We start from the raw sequence: 15,175 nt of genomic DNA on the forward strand, positions 1-15,175 counted from the left end.
TCACTCAAGCTACTCATGATTTATGCACTACCATAAGCTTGATTTTCTTCTACTCTCCACCACTACATACATAAGAGTGCACAATAAAATAATGAAGGCATTATTTGAAATATAAGGAAAACATGAATCAAAGCAAACGATAGGATGAAAAAAGACAATAAGAAAGATTAAGTAAGGTAATGGTGGAAGACATGAACATAATGGAACGTTACATAGATAAGTACAATAGAACAATGCCCAAAAAGTTATTCATCCAACTTCCAAGCTAGCTTTTCACAACTCAATAAAAATGTGAACAATCTCTACGATAGCTTTTCAATAAACCTACAATCATGATCTACAATAAAATCCAATTTTTGCTACCCTCAAGATTGTTACTCACAAAAAATTGTATCATCTTTCACCCATACAATAAAAATGTGAACAACTCCTACTCTAACATTTCAATAAACATTCACTCATAATATACAATAAAATCTAAATGTTGCTAAAGTAAAAATTGTCACTCACAAAAATTCTACCACAAATGAATACAAATGACACAACATATCAAAATATTTTTTTTCTTTCTTGTTTTTTTTCCTGTTTTTTTTCTTTGCAAGTTTTTTTTTCTTTTTCTTTTTTCATGTTCTGATTTGTTTTTTTTTTCCACTCTTTTTTTTTCAACATGTTGTGCAACTTTCCTATGCATCATCAACAATAGCTTAAATAAAAAGATACAAAGTATGGTTTACCTATGGTGATCAAGCATGGTTCACCTATGCTTTCCCTAAATTCCACTAAGCTATTTCTCTCCCCCACACTTAAACTTTTGACCGTCCTGGGCAAAATACTCATCATGTACATCCAAAAATATCCACATCCCAAGAGGGTAAAAGAGTGAAATAAATGGAAATAAATGGGAGAGAAAAGAACGATATGATGGATGATATGGATTTTATTCAAGAAACATGTGATAACAAAAGGAATGGATAAAAGGAAGTGAGATATCCTTCATAAAAATCATGCAAACCTATGATAATGTGGTCTCGAAAGAATTAAGCAAGTTCTAGAGTAGCATTAACCACAAGTGCATCACACATCAATAAGAATAATAGGCTTAAAAATATCCTTACTAGGAATATAAAAAATTATTATCTCAATCTACCAACATGAAATCCATCACCAAGTTGTAATCACATGTAATCTAAGAATCCAACATGACAATAAATTATCAAATTTAACTGACTTTCACAATTTCTAAGATGATAAAAAGAATGCATAGGGAATTTATTATGAAAATACGACTAGACAAACTAAAAATAAACTTCCCAGCAAAAGTAAACCAAGAAAACAAAGCAACCAAAGTAAAGAAATATATACAAGCAGAAAGGAAAAGAAAAAGTGAGATGGAACAGACTCCCCTGAAATTCTGGTGGTCGGAGTCGATTCAGTTCCAGAAGCCATTCTAGAAGTGGAATGATTGTAGGTGAAGTGAAAAATGCTTCCTCCACCTTCGACTCCTCAAAAATGTTCTCTGGTGGCCGAAGACGGTTTAGTTGGAGTGTCCACTCCAGAAGCTTCATTATTGCATAGAAAGTTAGGGCTTTCTTCAAATGATAGAATGCATCCTTGCGTGATAGACTGCCAATGAAATATCTGTAGAAATTCTGCACACTAAAAAGAAAAGGATGCAATTCCTGCACGCATGCTGTGTGAGATGTATAAGAAATAATATCAAAAGTAACAGAGCATGAATCAAGAAAAGTGTCACATCCAATAAAATCCAACTTAATTACCTCCATGGAATTTTCTAAAGATTCAGAAGAAATATTGACCTTATCATCCTGAAAGATACCTGGAGATTCTAAAATAGTAAATGTGACATTAACTTGGTCAGGTGAAAGATTTGGCTCTGAATCAGATACAATCAATGGAAGTGATTCTTGAGTTGCCCCTACACTTCCATCGTCACTAAGTAAAATAGCAGGCTCAACTGGTGGTAGAATAATCAAAGGAAGCGATTCTTGGGTTTCCCCTACACTTCCATCATCAATAGGTACATCTACGGACTCAACTGGTGGTAGAATAATCAAAGGAAGCGATTCTTGGGTTTCCCCTACACTTCCATCATGATCAATAACATCTGCAACATCAAGAATATCTAGAACAAGAACATCATCAACAATAATATCATTATAATCAACTACAACATCACGATATAAAAAGCTAGAAGAATCATGCAGAGAAGCATAATTAAGATCAGGCAAATCACAAACTCTACAATTCATCTCCTGGGGAATTGATGCAGTAGGTTGATCTGAATGCAACTGTATCTGTGTCGATGAATATGTCCTTGGCTGAAATTGTGTTTCTTTATGTTGACAAAATTGTTGTGACTGCTCCCTAAAATCCTGCTCATGCCGATGGTGCTGAAAGTAAGGCTGATAATGCTGGGACCACTTAGAATTCCATTGTTGTGTGTTCCCATACCCGAATCCTGCAATGAAATTATACCTGTCCTGCTGATGAGTCTGATAATACTGAGGATCAGGCTGGTGATACTTGGTTCTGGTTGGGAGTACACTGGCAAAGGAATGAACATCCTCGGTAATCATCGGTCTAGTCCCATACTGCTGATAATTTGCAGCCATAATCTCGATAAGTTCTCTGGTCTGAGTAAATGTCTTGTTAACTAAAGCCCCTCCACTAGCTGTATCAACCATACTTCTGTCCATGGGACACAATCCCTCATAGAAGTATACAATTAGTAGTTGATCCCTTATCTGGTGCTGAGGGCAACTAGCAACAAGTCTTTTAAATCTATCCCAATAATCTTGAAACGGTTCTCCTGTGAATTGTTGGATTCCACAAATACTCCTCCGAATAGCTACGATCCTATAAGCAGGAAAGAACCTCACCAAAAGTAATTTCTTCATCTTAGTCCAATTGGAAATTGAATTGGGTGGGAGATATACAACCAATCTTTTGCTGAATCTGCTACTGAAAATGGAAATGCTCTAAGTCTAACATCTTCTTTTGATATGCCATGTGGGCTCTATGAAGAACAAACCATCTCCAAATCATGCAGATGTCTGTTGGGATTTTCACCAGAAAATCCATGAAACTTCGGTAAAAGATGTACAATAGTTCATAACTCGAAGTCTGCCTCTAAATCATAATATCGAATACAGAATGAATCAATTGACAAATCTGGTGTCCAAAGCTCTCTGAGAGTCTTTTCAGTGTCGTTCTCCATACTACTCATCAAGTCTGAGGTTTTGATCACACTGATAGTATGAAACTGCTATTGACACACAAGAGACTTCCTGGTCTTACCTGAAACACTCATGCAAATATCATCAAAAGACACAGGAAATAGACAAGATAACATACATACATACAAGAGATGAAATAATTAAGCCCCTAACAACATTTTCAAATTTTTGCAACCACAAAAAATAGAAACAACAAAAAAGAGAAAATAGAGAAACAATCCTAAGATTACCAAACATTACATATTTTCCCCGGCAACGGCGCCAAAATTTGATAAGCGAATCTGTCACACTCGTAAATCAAATTAATAATATATATTCACTGAACCCCTTAATTTTGCAATAACGTTGTAGTAATGAGCCTAGGATCGATCTCTCGAGGAACAAACGGTAGGATGTAATCTTAGGATTGTATTTTATTCCTATTTTTGGGGGTTTTAATATGTAAATGGGGGTTTAAGCTTGAATCTAAATCTAACAAATGAAAAGCACAGAAATTAAGAACTAATCTAATGCATAAAGAAAACCTAACTAGGTGCCAATAATCCAATCATAACGTATTGTCACCCTACGTTGTGATTAAACCATTAACACACTTAAACTAAGAATGAAGTACAAAACACAATTAAATCTAATCTTAAGCATAGAATAAAATAACAAGACATAGAATAAATCTGACCTAAAGCACCAATTAAAACCCTAGCTTAAACTTAACAACCTAACAATTAACCAAGCACAAATTAAACTTCAACAAAACAAAGAAATGCAAAATTGCAATGATAATAACTTAACAAACATGAAAGGAATCTGTTCTAAGCTATAAAAAATAGTAACAAAGTAAAATAAACCCTAACCGAACCAACTCACAACCAATCTAACAATCCTCACACTCTTGCCGTCACACAAGAGTGCCAAAGTCGAGAACACCCAACTCTGGACCTCAATGAAGAACCTCTACAGCGTATCAGCTCGAGGAATGCTCAATAGTGCCAACGGACCACCCCCGGCGAGTTAGAACAACCCGAAACCTAAGATATGGCCGAAAATATGGAAATCTGTGAATCTGAAACTCTGGATCGGGATGAGCACTGTGGATTGCGGATGATTGTCGGATGGAGCTCAATAACACCGGAGGACCACCTCCAAGCGTCACTGATGGGAATCGGAGTCTCAGATTGGAGGAATACCTCCAAATCTGAGGTGAACAGAGAAACTCAGAAATGCAGAATTCGCTGGAGAGAACACCCTCCGATCGCTCTAGATGACCGGAATGAAGCTGCCGTGAAGGTCTCTCACTGATGTCGAAGCTCGAGGATTGATTGGAGAAGGAAAGGGGCCGAAATCTGGAAGAAGTCGTGCGCCGAGACGAAGAACAGCGCGCTGTGGAGTCGACGAAGCCTGGAAGCTACTGTAGCTTCTGTTTTGAATCTGTTCCAGATCTGAACGGACGGCTGAAATAGATTTGGCGCTTGATCAACGGTGAAAAGCCACCCAAATTCCGATCCGGAGGTACTGATATTCATCTAGGGTCTGGATCTACTCTCCCTTAGGTCGGATCAACCAGATCTTCACTGGATGGTTCAAATCTGCCCAATCTTCGATGAACGGTCCAGATTAATTTGGCTTGATCAATGGCTGTATGAACTCCGATCTGATTCAAAACCTCTGGATCTACCAATTTAAAACTAATTAAGTTAATTTTAGATTTAATAATTAATTAAGTGAAAATTAATTATGTTAAGTTAATAAAAATGTTTAAATTAATTATTAAGTGTTTAAATTGATTTAGGATTGACTTAAGATTGTTTAATTAGAATCTATTAATTGGGAATAATTAGGTTGATTAATTAATTTAGAATTAATTAACGTAAGCTTGATTAACTAATTAGTGAAGTTTGAATTATTACGTTGATTAATTAGGATCAAAAGATTTATTAAATTTTGGATTAATCAAATTAGTTAATTAAATTAATATTATTAATTATATTTCAGATTAATCAAATTAGTTAATTAAATTAAAATTTATTAATTGAATCAAGACATATTAATTAATTATTAAATTTAAGTGTTTAGTAATTAAGTTTTAATTTAGCTTTTATTTAAATTTTAATTAAGTGTTATTTAAGTTTTTTTAAGTTTTAATTGAGAATAATTAAATTTTAATTAAATTGAGTTGAATCTTTTAGTTTAGTTATTCATCTTGGTCTTATTTTTCAACAAAGATAATTTTACAGTTTTGTGAGATGTTTTGTTAAATTTCTTATTTAGCAGATAGTTTGACTTTGTGTTAGGTTCAAATTTAACTTTCAGTTAGTTAAATATACATTTTAAAAATTGGTTTATACACTATGGCGAGGTATAAGAGTTTTCTTGGGTATAAGAGCAATGACCACTTTTAGATAAACCCCTTTTAAGAAATTGTACATTTAACTTTCGTACTGAAAAACCTTAATCTAATAAGTTTAGGATGTGACGAGATAGCTTCAGTTAGTTTTACTTAGCTAAGTATACCAGGTAGGGTATGTCTTATTTTACTTGACTTCTTAGACCAAGCTTCCTTAATGTATTATCATCTTGCCTCAACTTGATACTATATTGAAAAAAATCAAATTATCATTTTCTTATCTAACCCTAATTATTCAAGTGGGTAAATTATATTCCTAACGTTCCAACTAATTTAGAGCATTCCCTAAATCATATATTTTATGTTTTATGTAATATTTGTTTAGTCATATTTAGTTATTTGAGCTTTCAGAAGTGATGTTCTAGTTTTTTTTAACCACAAACTAGTATGAATAAGGTTTTTAATTTTAAATTGGATCTTTAATTTAATTTAATTTTTATTTTAACTTGAATCAAATTTTAATTCAATCTGAATTATTTTTTATTTTAATGTTTAAGTAAATTAATTATAATCTGATTAGTTAATTAACTCTAATATATTTGATATTTACTAATTGAATTATAAATTAATTTTAATGTATTAATTTAAGCTTTTAATTTCAAATTAATTAAGTTGGTTAAATTACTGTTATTTAAAAAAGTGTACTCAAGATTTAAATTTTGGTTGAATTTGTTAAATTATATTGCTTTGACATGTTTTTTTGAATATCTAAATTTTTATTAAATTTTAATTTTGAATTTGTATGATTTAGTTTTGATTTTATCCCGGTTTAAATTCATCCTTATATTTATATTTTTTATGTTTATATTATTAGTTGATTTAGTTGACTTTATTGGATTAGTTTTACCTATAGAATTATCTTAAGATTTAAATTTTTATTAATTAAATTATCTTTATTTTGGATAGAAATTTCTAGATTGACATTATCTAGATTATCAAATATTTTATTAAGAAATTTATTAATTTTAGATGTATTGAATTCGTTATTTTTAAGTTTTAAATTCAAATTTATATTAATATTTGAATTGATTAAATTATTATTTATTTCTATTTTTTAAAAATATTTTTATTAATTAATTAATTTAAATTGATTTGATCAATATTTTGTTTAACTAAGTCACGATTAATGTCAATTTGATCAAAGTTTTGATTGACTTGATTATTATTTAATTCTAAATTCTTAATTAAAGTTGAAATTTTCAAATCTAACTTAACAAGAAAATCTAAATTGTTGCATGAATGATCATACATTCTAGAGGTGTTTTTGTAAATTGCAAGTTAACTTACGGGAATCGCAACCCTTAATTCAGTAAGCTTTTTTATTGATTCTGATTTGAGTTTGAGTTTGACTTTAACTTAATCCTCTAGCTTTGATATATCCTCATGAAGCTCATTCAATTGGGTCAAAAACTCGTGGGCATCTTTGACCTTCCCTATTCTGCATGTAACTTTATTAGGTAATAATTTTACAATTGAATTTATTACATTTTTATTAGCTTCTATGTTTTGGGTGGATCTCCTTAGTGTCATGCCACAGTCAAAGTCATCCATCATTATGAAACTTTCCATCTGATGCTTCCATATTATGAAGTAGTCTATTTTGTACGATGGAGGTTCATGGATGCTTCACCCCAACATCTCTTTGTGCACCATTTTTCTTACATAACACAATTTCAAAGAAATATCTAAGACTAGGTCTTGGGGTAAGTAGCGCGAGAGAAAAATAATAAAGCGAAAAATAGTTCGAGTGGTGTTGCACAAATTTTGAGCAATTACGAGAAAATGAAAAATTTATCAAAAGAGGTAATTATACCAATTCTAACTTACGGCAAAAATCTGACAATGTAAGATTGAAATAAAGACGTACAAATTCAGAGCGACCTCACTCTAATGCCAATTGTAAGATCAAAAGGCACTAGAAAGGGGGGGGGGGGTGAATAGCGTGCATCACTTTTTCACTTTTTTTAGAAAACATAAGAGAAGACTGTAAGTACCCCAGGTTGGTTTTGATGTAATCAACTGAGTTAAGTTAAGCTTTATGTCTTTGATGCCTTGTGTCTAAGTGTGCAGAGACTTAGGAACACAAGAAGTCAAGCGAAAGACGCATCTAGCGAGAAGGACGACATGAGAAACAAGTTGAAGGGCTCAGTGTATCTGAGGATGATGTTCTATGGAAGAGTACACCGGCAGATGAGAAGAAAGCGCGCAACACTTCAGAGGGACAAGAAGCCGGGAGTAAGCTTGCTCGAGGAGAAGGCCAGAATTGAGTTTGGGTGAGCTTGACTCTGGATGACCAGAGAATCATTTAAGCGATCGAATTAGCGGTCGGACAAGTCAATATGGAGTTGACTTTATCCAGGCACATTGATTAGGTCTAGGCGCCCGGACTAGGTTCAGGCACCCGGGCCAGGTCTAGGCTCCAGGATCAATTCGGGCCAAGTCAGACGCCTATTCAAACTATTGCAGCGAGGATCAACTTCAGAGTCCATGTCAGCAAGACACTAGGCGCCCCGACCGGGTCTAGGCGCTTGGATGCTGATAAGTTATTGATGAAGAGTCATTGTAGAGTAGATTGAGGTGACCACATCTAAGCTCCTAGACCGGGTCCAAGCGCATGGGAGCTACCACTTCAACAAACAACTATTTCAATCAATGGACTATAAATAGTGCACTGGTCTTCATAGTTCAAAACAGCACACACTGTATTCGAAATTCTTTTCTATTTTTGTTCGTGCTTTAATCCGTGTAAGAGGCTGCTTTGCCTATAATGAAGGAGAATCTCAGTGTGCTATTATTTGCCTTGAATTAATAACCTTCCTTGTAACCAAGTAAATTTCATTATCTCTTACTCTTTCTTTTGCATGTTATATTTGTCTAATTAATGTGTGTTTGTCCTTACTAAGTTCTATAGCAAGAGAAAGTTAGTTTTAATTGCAGGGCTATTCACCTCCCTCTAGCTGGCCTACACGGAATCCACAATTGGTATCAGAGTCCAAATACCTTAGAAGGACTAACCACCAACTGAAGTAACAAAGAGAATGCCGGAGCCAAGATCCATTTACTAAAGTTCGTGGGAGATTTTACAAATTGGAAAAAGAAAACTGGAGGTATTCTTTAAAACGAATTTTGATATTTTGCTCACTATTAAATATGGTTTTGTAGCACCTTTGGATCAACACGAAGCTAAAAAGGAAGAACGCTTATAAAACAAAAAGGAGCAAACTGATTGCGTGGCAAACAACAAAATAGAGTTTCATCTGCTGAGAAGTTTTATCACTACAAGAAGTCAATCAGATCAGCACCTATGATTCGTTGAAAGAACTTTGGGAGAAGTTCTTAGAACTGTATGAAGGAACCTCGGAGGCTAAACTTACAAGACGAGACTTGCTTCGGAACCAACTCAGTAACCTCTGGATGGAAAAGAAAGAAATAGTAGCTCATCTACACGCAAGAATCAAGGAGCTAATCACCGAACTCATGAATCTTGGAGAAATGATAACTAATTGAGATTCACTAAGGTATGTGTTAAATGCTTTTCTGAGAACTCCCGAATGGACATCTATAGTGGACTCATTTTACATATCCAAGGATTTCGAGGTAAGTACGTTTGAAAATCTTTTTTCTACTTTTGAATTACACAAGTCTAGATGTGCAAGTTTAAGAAAAGAAAATGAACCAAGTTAGAATCTAGCGCTAAATGACAAGAAGAACGAACTGGAATCAGATTCCTCATTTGACGACGAAGAAGAATCATTTATGGTAAGGAAGTTTAGTAAATTTTTTAAGACTAATAACTTTGATAAGAAACAGGCAACAAAGATATTTTGAAGAAAAAAGAAGGTTTGATGCTACAACTATCAAGAAGAATAGTACATTAAAGATAACTGTTCAAAATTGGAAAGCAAGACAAAAGACAAAGGAGCTACCAAATCCAAACAAAATAATCTAAAAGCAACGTGGGACGAGTTGTCATTGGAAGGGTCCGAGCTTGAAGAGTACGCCGAACTAGCATTAATGGCTAGCCATTAGGAAGACTATGATGAAGCCACTTCGAAAGCAAGCAACGATGAAGGGGGGTAAGATAAGTGAGGTAAGATTTCTACCTTCCGATCAATTATATGAAGCTATAAAAATGCTAAATAGATCTTTATGCAGAACTAGGACGAAATACATAAATTCAAAGAAAGATTATGCTTGTCTACTAGAGAATTTTGAAAAATTGAAAGTTCAAAATGCTAAACAAAAAGATAAAATAGAAATTAACAACAAACAACAACAACAACTAGTGGCGTAGCTAAGATTTTTACTCAGGAGGGGCAAAGCGACGGAGTCGGCGAACGATGACGGTGATGCTGACAACAAACAACGAAGTCGGTTGAGCGAAAGAAAACAATCAAGAAAATTTCACCTTAATTAAAAGGTGTTTTACTCAGGAGGGGCAAAGTGGCGGAGTCGACAAACGATGACGGTGATGCTGGCAACAAACAACGGTGTCGGTTGAGTGAAAGAAAACAATCAAGAAAATTTCACCTCAATTAAAAGGTATTTTTTTATGGAGCATCGTCTAAGCGACGACGTTAGCCAAGTGAAGATGATGACCATGCAACAAAGACAGTGATGATGGTAGCAACCGGTGTGCGGCGATAGTGACTTGGGTTATAACGGCAGCGACATGTCGCGGAAGATTTTGTGGGTAAAATTAGAGTTAGCAAAAAGAATATGAAATAAATTAGAGAAAGGAAAAAATGAAAAGAGGAAAATAAAAGTTCGCAATTAGAGGAGGAAGAAGAAAAACGGGCAGAGAAAAAAATTGACTTGGGAAAAGAGGAAAATGGGTTAGGCTGAAAGGGTTTTAATTGGATTTTTTTTGCTAAAAAGACGAGAAAAATTCAAAATTTATGACTATACCTTTTTTTTATTTTTTTTTCCCACAGTATTAATATTTTCCTTGAATTTCAGGAGGTGCGACCGCACCCCCTAAGCCTTATATAGCTACGCCCCTGACAACAACCAAGTATTTTCCCACTAAGTGGGGTCAGCTGTATGAATTCTTTTACGCCATTGAACTCTATCTCCTATTATATCATCATCCATATTTAAATAAATTTTATCTTGTTTTATTGTTGTTAACCAAGTTTTTTTTTTATCTTCCTCTTCCTCGTTTAATATGTATGTTTATCATAGTTTCACATTGCCTAACTGGAGCATTTATTGGTCATCTAAGTACATGTTCGTATCATCTTAAACGTGTCTCACGGAGTTTTTCCTCAATAGATGCAATTCTGACTTTCTCTCTAATGCTCTTATTTCTTATTTTGTCTATCCTCGTATGTCCACACATCCACCTTAACATCCTCATCTCTACAACTCTCATCTTCTGCTCATGTGCTCGAGCCGTAGCCCCAAAAGATAAAATAGAATTATTAGAAAAAAAATTCAAAAAGTTTAAATTCCAATTCTTTACCAATTTCAAATTTTAAAAATTATAAAGGGCTTAATTGGTATATTAGGAATCATAGGGGTCAAATTATAAAAATTCCTAGAAATTAGATTTTGTAAAAAATTCTAATAAATTCGGTAGATAGAAATTTATTTTGAGTTCTTAAATCATGCTTAGTTTGATTAAAATTAATTTTTATGCATGCGTTAATTTTAATTTTTAATATTGCTTACAAAATTAATTAGTTCGTATATCTGCTATTCATTTTTTCTATTAAAATTTTCCGTGTGATGCAAAAATGAATTAACTATTAGTATAAAATTTTTTGATTTTTTTGACCATTAATTAAATTTTTAATGAATTTTTTATTAAAAAAATTAAAATTTAAAATATTTTGGAGATTAATTTTAAAAAAACCTGATTTTTAGATAATTAATGTTGTATTTTGAATGAGTAAAAAAATTAGCCAGATTTTTAGGACTCAAAAATTATTTTTAAATAGTTTATTTTCAAAAATAACTTTATCTGCTCAAAATATTTATTATTGTTAAATTAAAAATATTTTGTATATGAAAAATTTTATCATACTTTGATTAATTATTATTGACAAAAAATTTAAGGATATTTTGAAATCTTAAAATACTCTTTAAATTATTTTTCTAAAATCTTGGATTATTCTGTTTCACACCCTTAGAAAATGTTTCAATAATTTTCTAATTTTTCTTTGAAATTTTCTTTAACATTCTTTTTGATGTGATTAAAGTGGGAGAAAGTTAGAAAGCTTAAGTTAAGGGGAGGTATAAAAATTTTATATTTTCTTGAATTTATTGTAAATTTCTTATTTGTTATAAATGCAAAGTTACTTGTTTAAATTATTTCATTTTGGTTTAATCTTAACTTAACTTAGGATTGTTGCACATCAAAAGGGGGAAATTGAAAGTACCCTGGGTTGATTTTGATGTGATCAACCGAGTTAAGTTAGGCTCTACATATTTGATGTCTTGTGTCTAAGTGTGTAGGGACTTAGGAATACAAAGAGTTGAGCGGAAGATACAGCTAGCAAGAAGGATAACATGAGAAGTGAGTCGACGAGCTTGGTGCATCCGAGAGATGAGATTCTGCGGAAGAGTACATTGGCAGACGAGAAGGAAGTGCATGACGCTTTTAAGGGATGAGAAGTTGGGAGAAAGACTACTCGAGGAGAAGGTCAGAATTGAATTCAAGTGAGCTCAACTTTAGATGACCGGAGAATCACGCAAGTAACCAAAGAAGTAGCTGAACAAGTCAACACAAAGTTGACTTTATCCCAGTGCTTGGACCCAATCACCTGGATCAGTTTGGGCTAAGTTAGACGCCTATTTGAGCCGTTGTAGCCAGGATCAACTTCAGAGCCCACGTCAGCAAGACTTTAGGCATCCGGACTGGGTCCAGGCTCTTGAACGTCAATAAGTCATTGACAAAGAGCTGTTGTAGAGTGGATTGAGATAACCACATTCAAGTGCTAGGATTGGGTTCAGTCATTCGGGAGCTGCCACGTTAGCAAATGACTATTTCAATCAGTAGACTATAAATAGTGCCCTGGTCCTCATAATTCAAAACAACACACACTGTATTCAAAATTCCTTTCTATTTTTGTTCATGCTTTAATCCATGTAAGAGGTTGCTCTGCCTACAATGAAGGAGAATCTTAATGAGCTATTATTTACGTTAGATTAACAACCTTCCTAGTTGTAACCAAGTAAATTTTGTTGTCTCTTACTCTTTCTTTTACATGTTATATTTGTCTAATTACTATATGTTTGCCCTTGCTAAGTTCCATATAAAGAGAAAGTTAGTTTTAACTTACCGGGCTATTCATCCCCCTCTAACCGGCCTATATGGGACTCACAAAAATAGTGGAAGTAAAGAAAGAGACAATTCTAGCACTTTTCTTTTACTTATTTTGAACCCTTTGACAACTTCTACTCCAAGACACATACTCACTGAGTACTTTTGTTGGACAATCCACTATAAGTTCGATAAGAATACAAAGATTTAAGTACAAGAATATAAGTAAATTATACCGACAACAATATATATTAGTAACTTAAGCATTGGTTGTCGAAGCAGCGTTTCAGTATTGTAGAGAGCTTCTCGGAACAACACGTGAGTACGAAAGTCGTAGGTAATGATAATCTGAAGCTGCTAGTCGAAGCTACTTTTATAGGCTCATCCAGGTGCCTGGACCACCCTTGGGCGCCTCCACTGAAGCCTATATGATCCTGCTTCAATATTGAGTTATTCAACTCCGAGCGCTTGGACTACCCTTAGGCGCATGAATTGCTGACATGGCTGCATCTTGGTGAAGCTTTATCTAAGTCACCTCTATCCCTTCCTGAGCGTCTGGACCACTCCCGGGCACGTAGATGATGACGTAGGCCAACCAACCCATGTCTGCCAACTCACCTGCTCACAAAGTTGGATTCAGACCATTCAGGGTGCTTAAATCCACTCATGTGTCTCATCTCCTACAACGATCAGAACTATGGATCTATAGACTCAACACGTTCAAACCATAATATGCATTAATTAATTTTTATAACTATATATCCTATCGAGAAATCTATACTAACTAGGGCGCTTTAATCCACTCATGTGTCTCATCTCCTACAACGATCAGAACTATGGATCTATAGACTCAACACGTTCAAATCATAATATGCATTAATTAATTTTTATAACTATATGTCCTATCGAGAAATCTATACTAACTAATTTAACCTCTAACTACCTATATTATATAAACATAACTAGAACATAAACATTAATATACTCTTACCAAGCATATACGTGAACATACTTTTCGCACAAATTAATTTTATATTATATGTATACCAATGTAGAAAAGTCCAACGATAGACATTCATTATCCATATATATTCAAAAGGTCTTATGAAAAATCAAAGTCCTGATACATTTAAAATAATATTTTTATATTATTTAGTTTCTATCCACCCGTACTCTCATGATCCTTACTCTATGATTAATTATCATCTATATGCCTTCCAATGCAAATAAATAAATAAATAAATAATAATAATAAAATAAAATAAAATAAAGTAAAATAAAAACCATTTAATAAAAATTTATACTTTAAATAAATAAAAACTACTTAGACACCTCGTACTCTAATAATTAAATCTAATTTTAAAATTAAAATGAAAAATATAAAGTATCATAAACGTAGGGGTGGGCATAATTTGATTAAAACCGTAAAAATTGGTCGAATCAAAAAATTTTAATTTTTTTGGTTCAATTTTTTCGGTGTTTCGATCGATTTCAATTTAAATTTTTTAAAATTCGATTATTCGATTCGGTTTATAGTTTTGACTCCAAAAAAATCGAGTAAATCGAACCGACCGTATTATACTTAAAATATGATTTCTATAGATATTGGGTCATACAAATGGATTGAGCCTCTAATCATTTGTAATATAATAGCACAATTAAATTATATATTTATATATTTACTTATTGTTACATGATAACAAAATTTTAGTATTACTTTAAATTCATAATTATTTTAATAAATTGATAGTTTTTCTTTGTCTCTAAACTAATAATATTTATAGTCGCACAAAATTAATTTAATTCATTATATAAACCGTATATAACCGACCGTATAAACCGGACCGTATTACAATAAAAACCGGACAAAACTATAATAATATGATTTGATTTTGGATCAAAGATTTTTAAAACCGAAACCGAAAAAATCAAACCGTAGTAGAGAAAAACTGGACTAAATCGGCCGATGCCTATCCCTACATAAATGTTTAAATTTATTTATTATTGATTTCTCGAATTTGACAATACGTAAATTTAATCGGTATATATTATTTTAAATTTATTATTATTTATGTAATTAATTTTACATTATATGTACATTAATAGAAAGCATCATTGATTTACTTATAAAAAAGGATAATATTTTTTTTTATAAGAAAAGGTCAACAAACATTCATTATCTATATATAGATATACCAATAAGAAGTACAAGCGACAATCAAAACCCTAATCTTCATTGAGACGAACAAA

The sequence above is a fragment of the Zingiber officinale genome, chromosome 9B (genome assembly GCF_018446385.1).
Source record: "Zingiber officinale cultivar Zhangliang chromosome 9B, Zo_v1.1, whole genome shotgun sequence".
Taxonomy (NCBI): Eukaryota; Viridiplantae; Streptophyta; class Magnoliopsida; order Zingiberales; family Zingiberaceae; genus Zingiber; species Zingiber officinale.